Genomic DNA, 15339 nt, shown 5'->3' on the forward strand with positions numbered 1-15339 from the left:
AGGCCGCCACCAGTGGTACGTCCGTCGGCGTGCACGGCACGTATATCCTGGTTTAACTGCATATGAAGCATTCATGCATTGCAAGGGGCCATCATGTGTTAGCTCGCCATTAGTAGCCTTGACTGACCAATGGATTAGCTATGTTTGTGACTGAGCGATTTGATGCTCCGGTTCAACTTTACTGCTAGGACACGCATATGATTTGAAAGTTTTTGAGCACCCTCTTTCCTCTAGGGTGTACATAATTGTGCACACAAAATAAATGCACTTCTTGATAGCCGGCACTCATCCCTCTCTGGTGTTTGTGTTTTTCTCACTCCCTCTTTTGCCATGAAGCAGTACCAACAAGCTTTGGTTCAGACCCTTTTAAACAGGATATGCTATGAGGCAGTTGCTCATTCCAGTGCACTAATTGAAGACTATTTTCACCCATGCCTTCTTCCTTTGATAAACTTTTGCACAGACCCATGTCCATCTCTCACTGGCAAAGAGGAGAACATAATTTATTGTCTCACAAAATGCATGTCAAGGAATTGGTCAAGCATAGGTAGTTATACAAGGTAGTTACAGAAGATTGTGTCAGTTATTTCACCCCAATAGTATTTTTCAGATAGATATTAGTAACTTTCACGGTGATAGTCTGGCCTTTTGGACACAGCACAATAATCAAGTTTATTAGTACTGATTGCAAATAGGTCACGGCATGGAATGAGCTATTAGTGTGTGCTTTAGAAAGAAGACGTATTCAAAAATTTATTGGAGTGAGGAGGTGCTGGGTGCACACTAAGTCCATGAGGCAGCTGTAAAAATCGGAGTAAAAGGACACATTGCAACTACTTATTTATTATAGGCTATAGCTGGGTGCCGAATAAGGTTACCGTGAAAGGTTACCAAGAAACTTTCAAAGGCATCGGGAACACCTGAATTGCTACACGCAAGACATGATCTGATGTAACATTCTCCAGTACCAAATAGAAAGAAGTGAACGCTTGCTGAACATGGCAAATAAATCTCCATAGTTACTTGAAAGTACTGACATGAACATCTCAGCCTAGTGTTGTTCTTGTACAAGCAGCAGGATGCCTGTAGTATTGTTCAAAAGACTACTGCTCGCCTGATTTCTTCAGACATCGCTACTTTAGCAGTGCCCATGAAGGAGGAAAAAATACTAGGAGGGAGCACGATATTGGCCTGATAGCATTAAAAGCCAATCTCCTCTGATGCAACCCCTCCTTTCCTTCGAGGTCCACCTGCACAATGAATTTTTGGAAATAAGCACTCCTTTGTTGTGTCCCTTACAAGGCACTGCTTGGTTTGTGATAGATCGTTATGATTGGCCCTTGCCAGCTGGTCACTGTACTCTTCACATGACTGTCAGCTGTAAATAACAAGCACTTCGTCCGTCTCCTTCGTCCTATCCCATGTGCTGTTACTCTACTTCAATATCAAGAAAGGGGCTGACAGATGGGATGGCACACTGTGATATAAAGTTTGTGAACAGGGATGTACTACCCGGTTAAAGTTAGCATTCATATAAATAACCGTTTGCCTATCATGCGTTAACAGCCTGCTTCCCATGAGCCTTCGCTTTATATATCTTTTATGATTAGGCTTCCTTTTCTTTCTTCCATGGCAGTGCCTCCAGGAGAAGCAAAAGTGATATTTCATCACTAACTAGGCGGTAGCACCATGTGAAGGCAGAGAATGATACCACTGCACCAATACCAAAATTAGGCAGTGCAATGGAGACCAGTGTCATTATCTCATAGTTATGGAAAGCATCTGAAATGGCAGGCATACGCACATGTGCACAACAGCACAGGTTTGAGTGCAGTTCAAAAATGAGAACAAGGGTGCAAGATGGTGGTACCAGCAGCATTCGACTTCAAATGACTCTGTTTATGCAATGCATGTTTAAGACCTCCGTATTATGCAATGCATGTTAAAACATCCGGCAAGCTAAAGATGCCGCCCGAGTCCAAGGACTTCGAGCCGTCATCTGAGGCGGCACCACTGTCATCATCGACGGAGGGTGGGATGCGACAGGGGTTAAACCCCTTTACCCCTGTCATGCCCTGAAGTAAAATTGCCGGACCAGTTTTCAACAAAATTTATTCTCTCTCTCACTCTTGAAAAGATTCGTGAACTGTTACTCTTTACTGCAAGAAACAGTTCATGCATCGTATAAACACATTTCAGGGCACTTTTAAAAGGGCCTGGCAGAACTTTTTGAATGTGAAAAATAAACATGCCCAATTGCTAGACAATGCTTTCATCAACACCTAAGCCAAAATTTAATTTCTGTATGTGAGACAGGGAGCTTACACTTTTGCTAGAAATAATGCCTGCTTTTTTCATCAACCTCTTGCAACAAATGCCATTTTTCACCTTTATCTCGATGTGTTCACAAACACAATGGCTGTTTTGATTTATTTTCAATGTTGCGATTTAGAAAGGCGCTTAGCAACAAGGTCAAAGATGTCATGCAGGTAGTACAACACATAAAAGCATGTGGATTCATTACAGCAGCCAAGGTATAAATTATATTGTACTGGTGCCTGCTATAACCCAAGGTACAGAAACCATGGACAGATGAGAGGAAACAGAGCAGCGAAATTGAACGCTGCCGTGGTATTGGTGAACACCCTTTTAAAAGGACAAGTAATAACACTCTTGACTACTCATAATAAAAAAGAAATTTATTACAGAAAGTTTGTTGCAATGGTATGATTTAGCCCCACTGCTAACACCGGCATTTGGTGTGTAGCTTTGTCCCAGAAAAAAAAAGTGAACACAGGGAGGCATACTTGTGCAGCAAAAATGTACACAGCATCAAATGCAAACACATGAATCAATAGATGGAAAGAATTCCAAAGCGGGCAACAGCATAAGCAGTGTGGTATCAAGCAGCAAAAAAAGAAAAAGAAAGCTTACGTAAGCGTTATGTGACACCGCCCTCATGTGAAATACATGTTGCAAGATCTCAGAGAGGACACTTTTGTCTCGAGATTGCTTAAAAATTGACACATAAGGTTGCACAATTGATCTGTTGGACATGGCTCCAAAGTGGCAACTACGTGAGACACAATTATAGCATGTTTTCTCAGTGTCAGCACATTCATTTAACACTATGCATTGCGAATGCTGTGATGACTGGAATATGGTCGGTGTTGCAGCTACCTTTAAGTGAAAGACACACAAAGTGGAATTCAACTGCCATTACAGCATGGAATAAATACGCAGATGATGTGAAGAAACCCATTGAATAAGGTGACAGTAGCACATGTCGTGACGCAGCATGCTACTGCAACCATGTGCTAAAGTGGCGCATGGTTGCTGTTTTAGCATCAGATCAGACATGTGACAATAGTACTACTGCTTTTGTGTGAACAGCCACTTTCCCATAGATTGCACTTGGCAGGTTGTAACAGTGAGAGGTAAATGAACAAAATCTGCCCCAAGAGACTCTTAGTGACAGTCACTTTTTTTTTTCTTACTGCGGATTTGTATTGTTTTTGTCATCCCGGGAATGCCAGCTAGTACAAGAGTGCCCAGATCAGCAGACAGCAATGCTTACAACACTCAGCCAATCACGTGCAACTATTCCGGATGTTCTTTTGCATCTTTTTCCACCAATATACTAACACAGGTTGCTGTTTCTTGCAAAAAAAAAAGAATGATAGCTTATGTCTTCCAAGTGATATAATAGAAGCCATCTTGGCGTACCATAAGTGATGAAAGATAGTGATATTTTTTTTTTATGCACAGGAAATGGCCGACAAGACCGCTTCGAGGATGCCTTTGGAGAGTCTCTGAGAAGTCTATGAATGCCGCATGCAAAATGGCCCACACTTGCTCATACTTTGCACTGTCTGCAACATTATTCCACAAACACAAGTAAAGCTGCACGCAAGCCTTTCAGCAGCTGTGAAGGCTAGTACATTGAGCTGCGAACACTCCAAGTATATTTTTTTCATTTTTGTTTTGTATTTGTTGAAAGTAAAAAACTATACTAGTGCCAGATAACCTCAAAGTGAATTAACAGACATAGACATCACAAAAACAGAGGTGCACAGATGTCCACACATTCTTTTATGTAAAGAAGGAAAACTACTATGCACTAGGCATTTTTTGCTGCCAGCTCAACTAGCTATTCTTCTTGGAAATTTAGTTAAACAGAGCTACTGGAAAGCTTTTGATTATACGTGTCTAACCATACTGTAGCTCTGTAACAATGAAAACGAAAGAAAATGCTAGTTTTCACAAGTTTCTAAGCTATCTTTTAATAACAGAAGTGAAAAACTCGTAGCATCAAATAATTATAGATTACCACACTATTAACAATTAACCCTTTATTCACAACGCATACGTACACTGAAAAATATAAATGTTTAATTCCTATCTAAAAGTGCAAAATACATCAAGAATATGCATATTCCACAATAAGAAAAAATATTTTGCAGAAAACTTTTTAGCAATAGGGAGGAAACACCAGGCAGAAAACAGGAAGTGGGCTTCACTCCAAGACACCTATAGCTTCGTTTGGAATTTTTACGGGCAGCTCTCATCGTATGTAAACCATAGGTATACATTTTATTTGCTTTACATCACGTGTATGACACCCTTACAGCCAGAGATCTTGCGCCAGTCTGTCTACCCTTACCGAGCTTCGAAAAGAAAGCAAGTGACGTGCCAAGCTTCCTTTTTCTCATTTTGTGTTCCTGCTCTAAACCAGTCAATGACCCTTGCTACCTGTCATTCAGTGTTGGTCAAACACATTTGGACAGAAACTTTGTACTCAATACCGAAACTTAGCAAGAAAAACAAGTTTTTCTGGTACGTTACCTATAAGCAACACTCATCAATAAAGCATTAACAGCAAAAAACCTAGGCTGCTCCAAGATATATCGCGAGCATGATTGTTGTTTGTGCAAAAGACACCCGGAATCTGTGATAGAACTCAATCCTTTGTTTTGTACTTCAGTCATGCCAACAGCACTTTGTGCTTTTAGAACTATCAAATTTCCACAACACTTCGCACTTTGCCTAAACAAAACTTCAGTTGAATGAACCAAATTTTCAGTCTCCAATAACTTTTGCTTAAGTGCCACTATAGTATATACTCAAAAAGTATGAAGTACACAAGTAGTCCGGTTCAATGCAGAAACTGCACTTGAGGTATGATAAATGGGCACGTGTAGGCTTCTTCATGCAAGATTTACACAGACATTTGTTCAGGTTGTAGCATCGAGGAGGCTAGAATTCAGTGGCTGTTCACACAAATGGAATAAGATATCTTTTCTCATATGAAAAGAAAGAGAAACTTGCTATATCAGAATGGTCAGCTTTCAAATTATGTAATAATGCTAGATGCCTTCTAAACAGGTCATGGAGCTTTGTCGTACAAAGCAATTCACATCTGCTAGACAACCATTCAAAAGCAATAACTTCCTCTTAAAATGCAAAATAAAAGTTTGTTCCTCACAAGGGTAAGTAGTGTAGTCCGCCGATCAATGAAGGCAAAAATCTGTACAAGCAAGAACACAAGCGCGCATCGCAAGAACTACCATGCGACTTAAATTAAGGCTTCCTTTAACATCGGCAGCACAATTCCAGGAGGATAATTAATAAAGAAATTATTTTGTTCCCCAACTAAAAAGCGCGGATTAAGTGCAAAATGGAGCAGTCGTAATGGGGCTGTGCGTTACAGGCATGGAAGACGTTTCTTTGTTTTACTAGTCATGATAGTCTAGAAGCATTAAAACACGTGCAGGCTCTTGAACCATTTGGTAAGTCTTGCCCTCTAAACTCTTGTGGGAAGCACTGAAAAGCACAATGAGCTATTACATATTAGTACATGGATTATTGCAGATGTTTTTTTTTTATAGCCTAGGGACTGTACATCAGCACATTATGATGCAACACTGACTGAGTATGATGACAATGAACAAAAACACTGTGCAGGGGAACAGTAACAAATGCAACTCATAAACACAAATCACTCTTCAGTATCTACAGTTGCGGCGCTACAAACAGTTGTGCAGGCTAATAAAGGACACATACTCTCTATACTCCACCTGTAGTGTGAACAGGACAGATACACGACTCCAAAATACGATCTGATCAGTTGACTTCTCGTAATCTGACACTGAGAGGGCATGAGAGAATGACTCAAATACATAATCCATAAGATCTGTTAAACAGCTCTCCATCAAACTGAACCATCATTCGCTCAGATTCAACTCCTTACTTGTGGGCAGAGCTTGTTAACATGAGCAGCTGCAGTACTAGCAAATGTAAATGATTAAGAGCCTCTCCATGTTCTAGTCATGAGCTAGTTGGTTAGAACTCAAAATTCTAGAAGCAACACAAATAATGGGCTAACACAATGCCCATGTCAACTAGTGTTCACCCCTTGCTGTTGTTTTGCCGTCTGCACTGTATGCAGAATGTCAGTGCAATATGCTACTGGCATATTGCTCACAAGTACTTCACTCTCCTTGCAATAAACAGAACCTCGCTTCAGCTGCTCGCATGCTTGGCCCGGCTGACAATATTGTATGATGCCTGCCGTCGATTTTCTATCACAGTGATCAACAACCAATGTCTGAAATCTCAATGACAAGTTAGTAGGTTCTACCCTGAATATATACTCCTTCGTACAAGGCCTTATGCAGTTTATTGATTGCAATCAAACTGTGTGAAAAGTTGAAGTAACTGATGTCAAATTAACAGAAGTCAACCGTATCAGTTTACACTGTAAAAAAACATTATGTCACAGCGTGAGGCCAGCAAAAAACTGGTATGATTGTACTATCAGAATGTTGATTCCTTCTTAGTGCTATGTGCCATTTCCTCCTTGCTCACACTTTGATAGTAAGTCACAGCAGTAGTGAGGTCACAATGAACAGAGGTGGAACAGAGGTACAAACATAGACTTTGTATATGTGTATGCGTGTGTCCTGGGGAGGGAGGGAGAAGGTAGAGGTAAGGTCATCTGAGTATCAAGGCACACAAAAACAATGTATAAATTGGTAATGCTACAGGAATCTATGTTGGAAACAGGAATCTGTGGCTCTGCTATGAACTCCTTATACAAAAATATTTCACAAACTCACACTCTGAACACAGGTGGAGATATGCCCAGTCACAGTCTCTTCTTGCCAACATCTGTCTACTCTGCAGTAGTGCCATCAGGGAAGATGTCTGCGTACTTCATTTATCTTGCACATCAAAAAAATTTCGAGGGTGAGTGCAACAGCAATGCTAACTTTGTGTTTACAAAGTACTTATTTTTTTCTCCAAATATCTCATATTCAAGCAGCTACATACTAAGATTGCAACTACCACTGGTCACAAAGAGTGTGCAAGCAAACAAGGCAGCCAAGACAATCCACCAGTGGACACAACGAAATCTTCGTTTTCACAACTCAAAAACAGTGAGCCTTTGAAAAGCACAATACTACTGTCATACAATGTGCATGCAACCAGACAAGCTAGTGATGGCAAACATGAAGACATAGCGAAGCAATTGGTTTCAGTGAACACAACAGCACGACTCAATAAAACAGCCAAAATTAACAGCAAACAATGTGATAGACGGATGCAATGCCAACCGAATGTTCAGCAAGTGTCATAAAGGGGCCCCACGACAGCTTTCGAACATGCCAGATAAACCTGCCCAGTCACTGGGCAATCATACCCTAAGGGCAAGAGCCAACATACCATTACTGCACCAGCTTCAAAAGGACCATGATATTGCCCAGAAGTTTGCCTGCCCTTTCCTGCAAACTTGTAGAAGTCCCCACCACTTTTCGTGTTTGTTGTGACCTGCTGATAATACACTACAGCCGCTAGCCAGGTATCCTCAAATGTCACACAAGTAACGTGTGCCTCCCTCAGAACCAAAAAGTGTAGAAATCTTATGACCAACAAAGTGGTAGCACCACCTGTAGGCGCAGAACAATGCCACTGTGCCGATACACTACAGCCTTGAAGATCGGACTGCACATAGCACAGATCTTGAAGGCCATGCCGATAACAAAGCTCAGCATGACGATGGGGTGACAGGTGGTGTCAACCTTTGAAAGGGTAGATGCCATCCACTGCTAAATATGTTGTGTGAAATTTAGCGATAAGTAATGCAAATGTTAAGTTAAATTTAGCGATAAGAGAATTCAAATGGCGGACCGTCTAAAGACCACCTAAATTCTGACCCAAGACAGGCCCCATTGCCTGCATTTTCTGGTGTTGTGCAAGTAATATTTCTTCAATAAATTTGCCTCAAGCAACAAAAAATATAGCACATGTGAGCTCTATAGATAACATGCTTACCATATAGTTGAGCAGACTAATAAGAACATGCTTCATTAGCAAACACTGGAAAACAAAAACATATTTCACATGCAAGTGTGAGAGCACAACAGAGCTGAATGCACTTCACCTTCTAGATGTGGGTTGATGCCATCAGGTGCGTGTGCCACCGTGCTACAGATTTTGCTGCTTTCAGTATTTCGTGTGAGATGCAGTTGTAAAGAAATTGATTTGAAGCATTCAAACAAAAAGAAAAAGGCAGCATATTGATGGCATATCCAGGATTCTTGCACACATTGCAATAAAATGAAATTAAAGAAACTTGATTAATTGTGCGCCATCATTAGCATATATCAATGCAACATGCCTCATCGGTGAAATGAGAATCTAAATGGTAGTCTGCCTAATTTGGTGGCAAATCGGCTGAACTTCTGAATATGACACCAAATTAAAATTGTGCTTCAGAGTATGTGTGTGCACATGAATGCTCCTAAGTCTCTATGCATTGGCACAGCACCGCAGGTTTGAACATTTAAAAAAAATAAAAAATAAAGAGAGTAGCATATGAAGACATGCCAGGGGCAGAGTTTGATTGCTGATAACTCTGTATGTGTTTGTATGCAGTACGTGCAAAATATTTATATTTCTGTACAAAAATATTTGTGAAGTGGTGACCTCCAATGTGACAAATTGCACACATTTCTTGAAAGGTGTCAGAGGGCCCATTTATGTTTTTATAACCCCAATAATTCCACTTTTCCACAAAACCATGCCATTCACTGTTGCATACCGAGTTTCTGCATCAGAAAAAAAAAAAAAAACAGAGGTATTGTTTTACAGCCTATTTTTGACTGCTGATGAAGGAAAAGCATAGGAAGCACATAATGATAATAAACACACGCATTCGATCACATAAACATAGATAAGGAAATGCATGCAAACTACAGTAAGGTGACTGGATGAATGAACAAAGAAAGACTCATGAAAAATACGAAGACGCCCGAAGCAAAAGTCACAAAGCGTACTGTAAAAAAATAAGGAGAACAGCTCGCAATACTAACGTACATGGAGCAGAAAACCGTTCAGACTGGATATTTACATGTTCTAGACACTTGACTAGAAGTACGAGAGAAACAGCATTAAAAGTAAACAGATGCAGTCTTGGAGATTGACACTTGCGACAAGGACAGCCAATGTTTAAAGGGACGCCAAGAAGAAGCATTACGTCAGTTTAGGTAGGTAGAGCATATTACAACAGCCTTCTTTGCATTTCCTCATAGCAACAAGCGGAGGAAGTGAAAGCCAGACTTCCACATAGAGAAAAGCGCAGACGACGAAACAAGAGATATACAAATTGGGCAGGTGCACTGTTCGTATATGTCTTGCCTCATCATTGATGCTGTTCTCAATTTTCTATGTACACCAACTAGCAGAGCTTGTAAATATTAGCCAGACCTCTTTTCTTGAACACTGCAGCCAATTTGCTGTGCCTGCAATATCAAGTGTGGCCTCCCAAGTTCCCTGACATTTTTGTGCATTTGGGCCACTCATGCGCAGGGAAAGCTCCCAAAAGTTGGCAGGCTGCGCCTTCTGCTTCACTTTCATATGCAATGCATATGAAATGCATCCGCTGTTCCGGTTAAAAAAATTCACTAAATGCAGGAAGCTGCTGTCAAAACTCATCGCACCAAGGCGAGCTGGTGTGGGAGCGTTAAGATAGCGTCGTCAAGTGACGTCCCTCGTCACACCCTCTCTAGCTTGCTACGCTTCTGCTGGTGGATAAGAATGACCTGTTCGGCCTTTCGAAAATTCAATCTATCAACCTCATTCAACCTAGTATTTATTTTCGGTGACTAAGTTTTCAACCGAGGGCTGGCATGCATTTGCTGCACTCGTGGTGCAGTGAAAAAAAGTTTTGTATGTATTTCGCACAGGTAAATACTGAAAAGACAAAGTCAAAACCCTTAGACTGTAGTTGACACATAGCACAGACGTAAAGAAAAGTATAAATATATGGCAACTTCCTCAAATGCAGTTGGCTCGCTGCAAAATCAAGCTTCGCAGATTTTTGTTGAGACTTCTCAGTTTTCGCTGTGTTGACCGTTTTTTTCACACATCACATCAGGAGCAGAAGAACAGTCAGGAAACGGAATGTTCAGACATAAGTCAATGTACGGTGAGAGCGGGACCATGAAACAAAGTTTTTTGTCACTTCATTGACAAATATGTATGCCTTAGGTATGCCTGCGTCGCGTGCTACAACTTGCGACTTGTTTTTGCCATATTAAAAGACAGATTTAGCTTTTGCCTTGCTAATTGCAGTACATGTGAAATGCATAAATGCTGCCATTAGGCAAATGTTGAGTAATACCTATGTCACACGGGCAACTCGGATCTCCTTCAAACTTCCTTCCCTTAAAGGACCGCAAGGGAGTTTCACCTCAAAGGAGTTAGCTCCGTGTCACACGACCTATAAGCGAGCTTTTGAAAGCTCCCGCTGGGAACCCATTAGGCGCTGCTCACCTCGTACGCAGTCATGAACGAAACACATTATATATTGCTAAAAAGTATTGGGAAAGACGTGAATCACTCATTCTGCATGCGCAAGACGTGCTGACGCGTTGACCAAAACAACAAAATATGGCGCAGTCAGGGCAAACGCACCAGCCATTCCGAGAACGCCCGATTCGAGAGTCGAATGTAGCTGCTCAACTCAAATAACTTTGTCAGTGCTCAAATACTATATTATATGCAATAAATTGCTGGTAAAAGTGAAAGTAATAAAAATGAGAGTGATTTCTTGACTCGAAATTCAAGCACGCTGGGAACAAGAGTACTCCCTTCAGTCTGCAAGGGAGATCTTTCATCTCCTTTCGCTAGGAACTTCCTTAAACTTCCTTTGCTAAAGGACTGCCGTGTGACACGGCGTGCATCTCCCTCGAGATAAAGACATCCTTGGTTGAAGGGAGTTAAAAAGACTTTAGCCGCGTCCGTGTGACAGGGGTATTAGTCTGGATGAAAGCTGCAGCAGTTAAGAGAAGAAAGAAACGAGATAAAATTCTAACAGCTGCTGGGAGCAGGGTATTGGCCTAGGCCCTCAAATTTTTGTTAAGAGTTAAGGAAAATCAGAAGACCTAAAAGAAGAAAACTGAAGCATCAAGCTTACATTTCCATATCGCTATAACTATTTTTCTGACTGTGTGAGCTACCATACTACAATAATAAGAAATTTGTGAACTGCTCCTAGAGTGTCTGAAGAAGGCAAAATTTATATATCACTCATATGAGTGCACAACTATTATTTTGTGAACAGGGCTTTTGCAAATCTAGTTAATCGAAGTAAAGAATTTACGCAAGCTGTAAATTGACATGTCAGTTTTGTTCCCCTTAAAGAGACTCCAAAGAGACCATCAAAGAACACTCCAGCCACCTCGACACCTTTTGATTACAAAAGGGCTTGATCACAATTGAGCTCAATTGCAATGGTGTTCAACTGTGATCAAATTTCTTGATTATAATTGGCTCATGCATGCCAGCTGCAGAGGGGAGTCAATCGTGGTAAAGAAATTTGATCCTGATCCAGCATGATCGCAATCGCAAGTGTCCCTTGTGACCCGGGTACAACACTACTCAGGTTGATAAAGTTTTCTTCCAAAATTATTATTCTTATTTTGTGGCAGAAAAGGTTTATTATTGCAGCATAAAATGAAATAAGAAATTCCACTTTTCGTATATCACATCAGAACCTACGTGACGAAACTTCAGAGTGACGTCATGGATTTTAATGTGTCTTGTATTTGGGCCACCTCAGCACGAGGAAAGTTAACTTCGTAATTTCAGTCTTCAGCTCCTTTAGAATGCAATGTAGCCTTTCTTTACTGATAAACAATTCAATAGGCAAAAGCTGATGCTATCAAAATCAGTGATGCCATGGTGAGCTGTTACAGGAACTTCAGTTCAGTGTCGCTACTCTTCATTTATTTTTGCATCTTTTTGGACTTGCGAAACTTCTTTTCCGAAGTATCACTATTTCATAAGTGCCATTTTACTAATAAAGGTCAGCCTAACATTATTAAGTGTTCCTTTTAAAAGTTCTAGCAGCGGCAGTTGACAGAATTCTTAGATTTACAACTTCTTCACTACATCTTTTTTTTTTTCAATCCCTTAGCCTTCGCTTACTTTTGTAGAAGAATGCTAAATGCCTGAATAGAAAGTCTGCTCCCGACAGTCAACTGAATATTGATGGTTTGAAATGAACAGTAGCCAGCACCACCAATGCAATCTTGAGTTTCCAGCTAGCGGAGTACTCTTCTGCCTTCAATGTCCTCTGCTAACAGCATCCGAGCCCACGTTAGACGCACAAACCAAACTTTTGATACGAGTTCTGCATGGTCACTGCCCTAAGCCCTGGAAAATTCAGCAAGCAGAATTGGCGCATTACGTATGCATGGCATATTTGCCTGAAAACTGTTTCAGACTTCCTTGTCAGAAGTGCAAAGAAGAATGTGCAGGAATGGTGGCGTCTACAGCAGGAAAGCAGTACACATGAGTTTCTGGGCATATTACAGAGACTGCACCAATGTAACTGGCAAATCAATAAACCAGGAGTGATTTAACAAAGTTCTGATGCACCAAAAGGCGTGAGTACTACCCAAGAGAAGCTCCATCGAGAACTCAGCGAGGTGGTATGAATGCATGGTTCCAACGGCACAGGAGGCATAGGGCAACGAAAGGACAGATAGATATGCACTTTCAACTGTATTCCATTGGTCAAACACTGATTTTCATCAGGAATATACAGACATTCTCGTTTAGTACACTTTCTTCTGATACATGGTCTTATTTATTTCAGGTTTTCTTCTTTAATCTTTTAATGACGGTGCAGATAAATACAAGAAAAAATGCTTGTTATCTATCCAAGTGGGTAAACACATCGAGAATAAGCATAACCAATGAAAATTTTTTAAAATGTTTTCCCTGAACTTTTTTAGCAATAAGACAGAACAACAGGCAGAAAACTGGAAGTGTGCTTCACTCCAAGCTACCTATGGCTTCAATTGGAATTTGTAGACAGGTCTTCTCATATGTGAACTTAGGTATACATTTCATTTGCTTTATGTGACATGTGACACCACTGTAGCCGGAGATCCTGCATCGGTCTGTTGCCTCTGACCATGCTTTTAAACGAAAGTGAATCGAGTGCCAAAGTTTGTCTTTCTTGTCCTGTGCTTCTGCTTTAAACCGACAAATGACCCTTGCTGCCTGTGATTCAGTGTTGCCCGAAGACTTTGTAAACTAGAAACCATACACCAGAAACCTCATACTCAATACCAAAACTCAGCAAGAAAAAAATAAATTTTGATACGTTGCTTGTGTTGCTTGTAGGCAACATTCGTCTATAGAGGGTTAAGGGGACCCTGAAACACATTTCTAACTAATCATAAAATGGCCTCACCATGAAAGGATGTTGTCTCAAGAATCTCATGCCACAATAATTTTTCGAATCCCTCAACTATAAGTGGAGTTATCACACCGAAAACCGACTTTCTCTCTCTTTTAATCACTGCTAGTATGCTGGAAGCCACACAGCAGAGAAGCCAAGAGGGCAAAGCTTCAGACAGAAGATGATTGTCGCGGTGGCGAAAGGGCTCGTCACGGCACCCTGTGGTGGCCACAGTACACTACACTACACAGCATGGCACTTGTATCTCAGAGGCCATGCATAGCTGGTGCAGCTACGTGCAGTGCAAAGACGAAGTAATTTTTATGTCTTTCTGAGATCGCAGACATACATATTTTTCATTTATTTAATTCAAAATTGGCAATTATGCATTACTGAAAATGCTATCGCAATCACGAAATCGGCCATTAGCATCGGTGGGCCTAGCTGTTTTAGATGACCCTGCATGACGGCATTGAGAAAGCTAGAGCAAGTGATGTTTTGCTGCTCTTGACACGAGGTTGTAAATTCCATGCTGCCTGAAGTGCAGCAACATTTGGCTCACACGTTCACACCAGCCTCTACAACAGACCGGCAGCATTTTCTTACTATGTTCAAAAACTGTTTCAGGGCCCCTTCAAAGTTTTTTGAAATAATATATGTCTCCATGTTATTCACAGATACAATACGATATCTCTCTCTTTTTCTTTTTTTTTTTATAGTATAAGCACTGCTGTTTGATCAGTAAACTTTAGCTGGGAATGTGTCTGTCGGTCCTTCCGTCACTCTCCTACTTCCTCTACACTGTCCCATCACACGAAAAGAGCTGTCCTGCTTTCTTACACCAAATGAATATATGCAAATCATTACTTGCCAGCAAAGGGTTGAATGGAAGTGATGAAAACAATGTAAATTCCAGTACATGTGTGCCGGTCCTGCTCCCAACAACTGCATGCAATGCACTTGCCATTTGAAACAAATCTTCGAACTACCAAGCTGCAAGTGGCTTTGTCATGTGCAAATTTTTAATTGTGTCACAGGCAGTTTACACCCTTTTGTAGCTCCTTTCCGTTTCTTAAGGTACATACTGTACATATGTACTTTGTGTCACCGAACCCATGTAGTGCAGTAAAGGCTACATATAGTGTCGACCAATCAGGAATCACAGCTGGGAGAACAGTTCTATCGCTGTCCAGAACTAATCCTATTAAGCATGATGTCAGTTGGATGAAAGGATCACGGATGTATTAACAGAGCACAACGGGACCCAAGACAAGCCTCTTCCCTTGCTCTCTTACCTAATTGGTTGATGTGATCCAGAACTTTGACTGCGCTGCACATATTTGGTAAGACAAAGTACCGGGGAGCAAACGTTCGCCTTAAAGATATGATAGGCCTGTTGTGAACGTAGCATTGGTCATTAAGCCAAGTATCAATTCTGGTACATCATCACAAGAATCTAATATTAAGAGAATGAATCAACAGAAGGGCCTTGACAAGTCCACATCCTCTTCCTACAAAACAACTTTGTAGCAATTACAGAGATTGACAGCTATTTGATTCCAATGCGACAACACACGCACACA

At 40.9% G+C, this 15339-nt stretch overlaps 1 protein-coding gene across 1 annotated transcript in view; it reads right to left on the reverse strand.

Annotated features, from left to right (window-relative positions):
- Nucleotides 1–2678: 2678 nt before the first annotated feature.
- The window catches only part of botv (exostosin like glycosyltransferase 3), a 44231-nt gene continuing 31570 nt past the window's right edge, over nt 2679–15339 (reverse strand). Inside the window, exon 11 of the transcript XR_011514516.1 lies at nt 2679–7223. The gene's annotated coding sequence lies outside the window, so the exon portion shown is untranslated. The remainder of the gene's footprint in view (nt 7224–15339) is intronic.

The sequence above is a fragment of the Dermacentor albipictus genome, chromosome 5 (assembly GCF_038994185.2).
Source record: "Dermacentor albipictus isolate Rhodes 1998 colony chromosome 5, USDA_Dalb.pri_finalv2, whole genome shotgun sequence".
Classification (NCBI taxonomy): Eukaryota; Metazoa; Arthropoda; class Arachnida; order Ixodida; family Ixodidae; genus Dermacentor; species Dermacentor albipictus.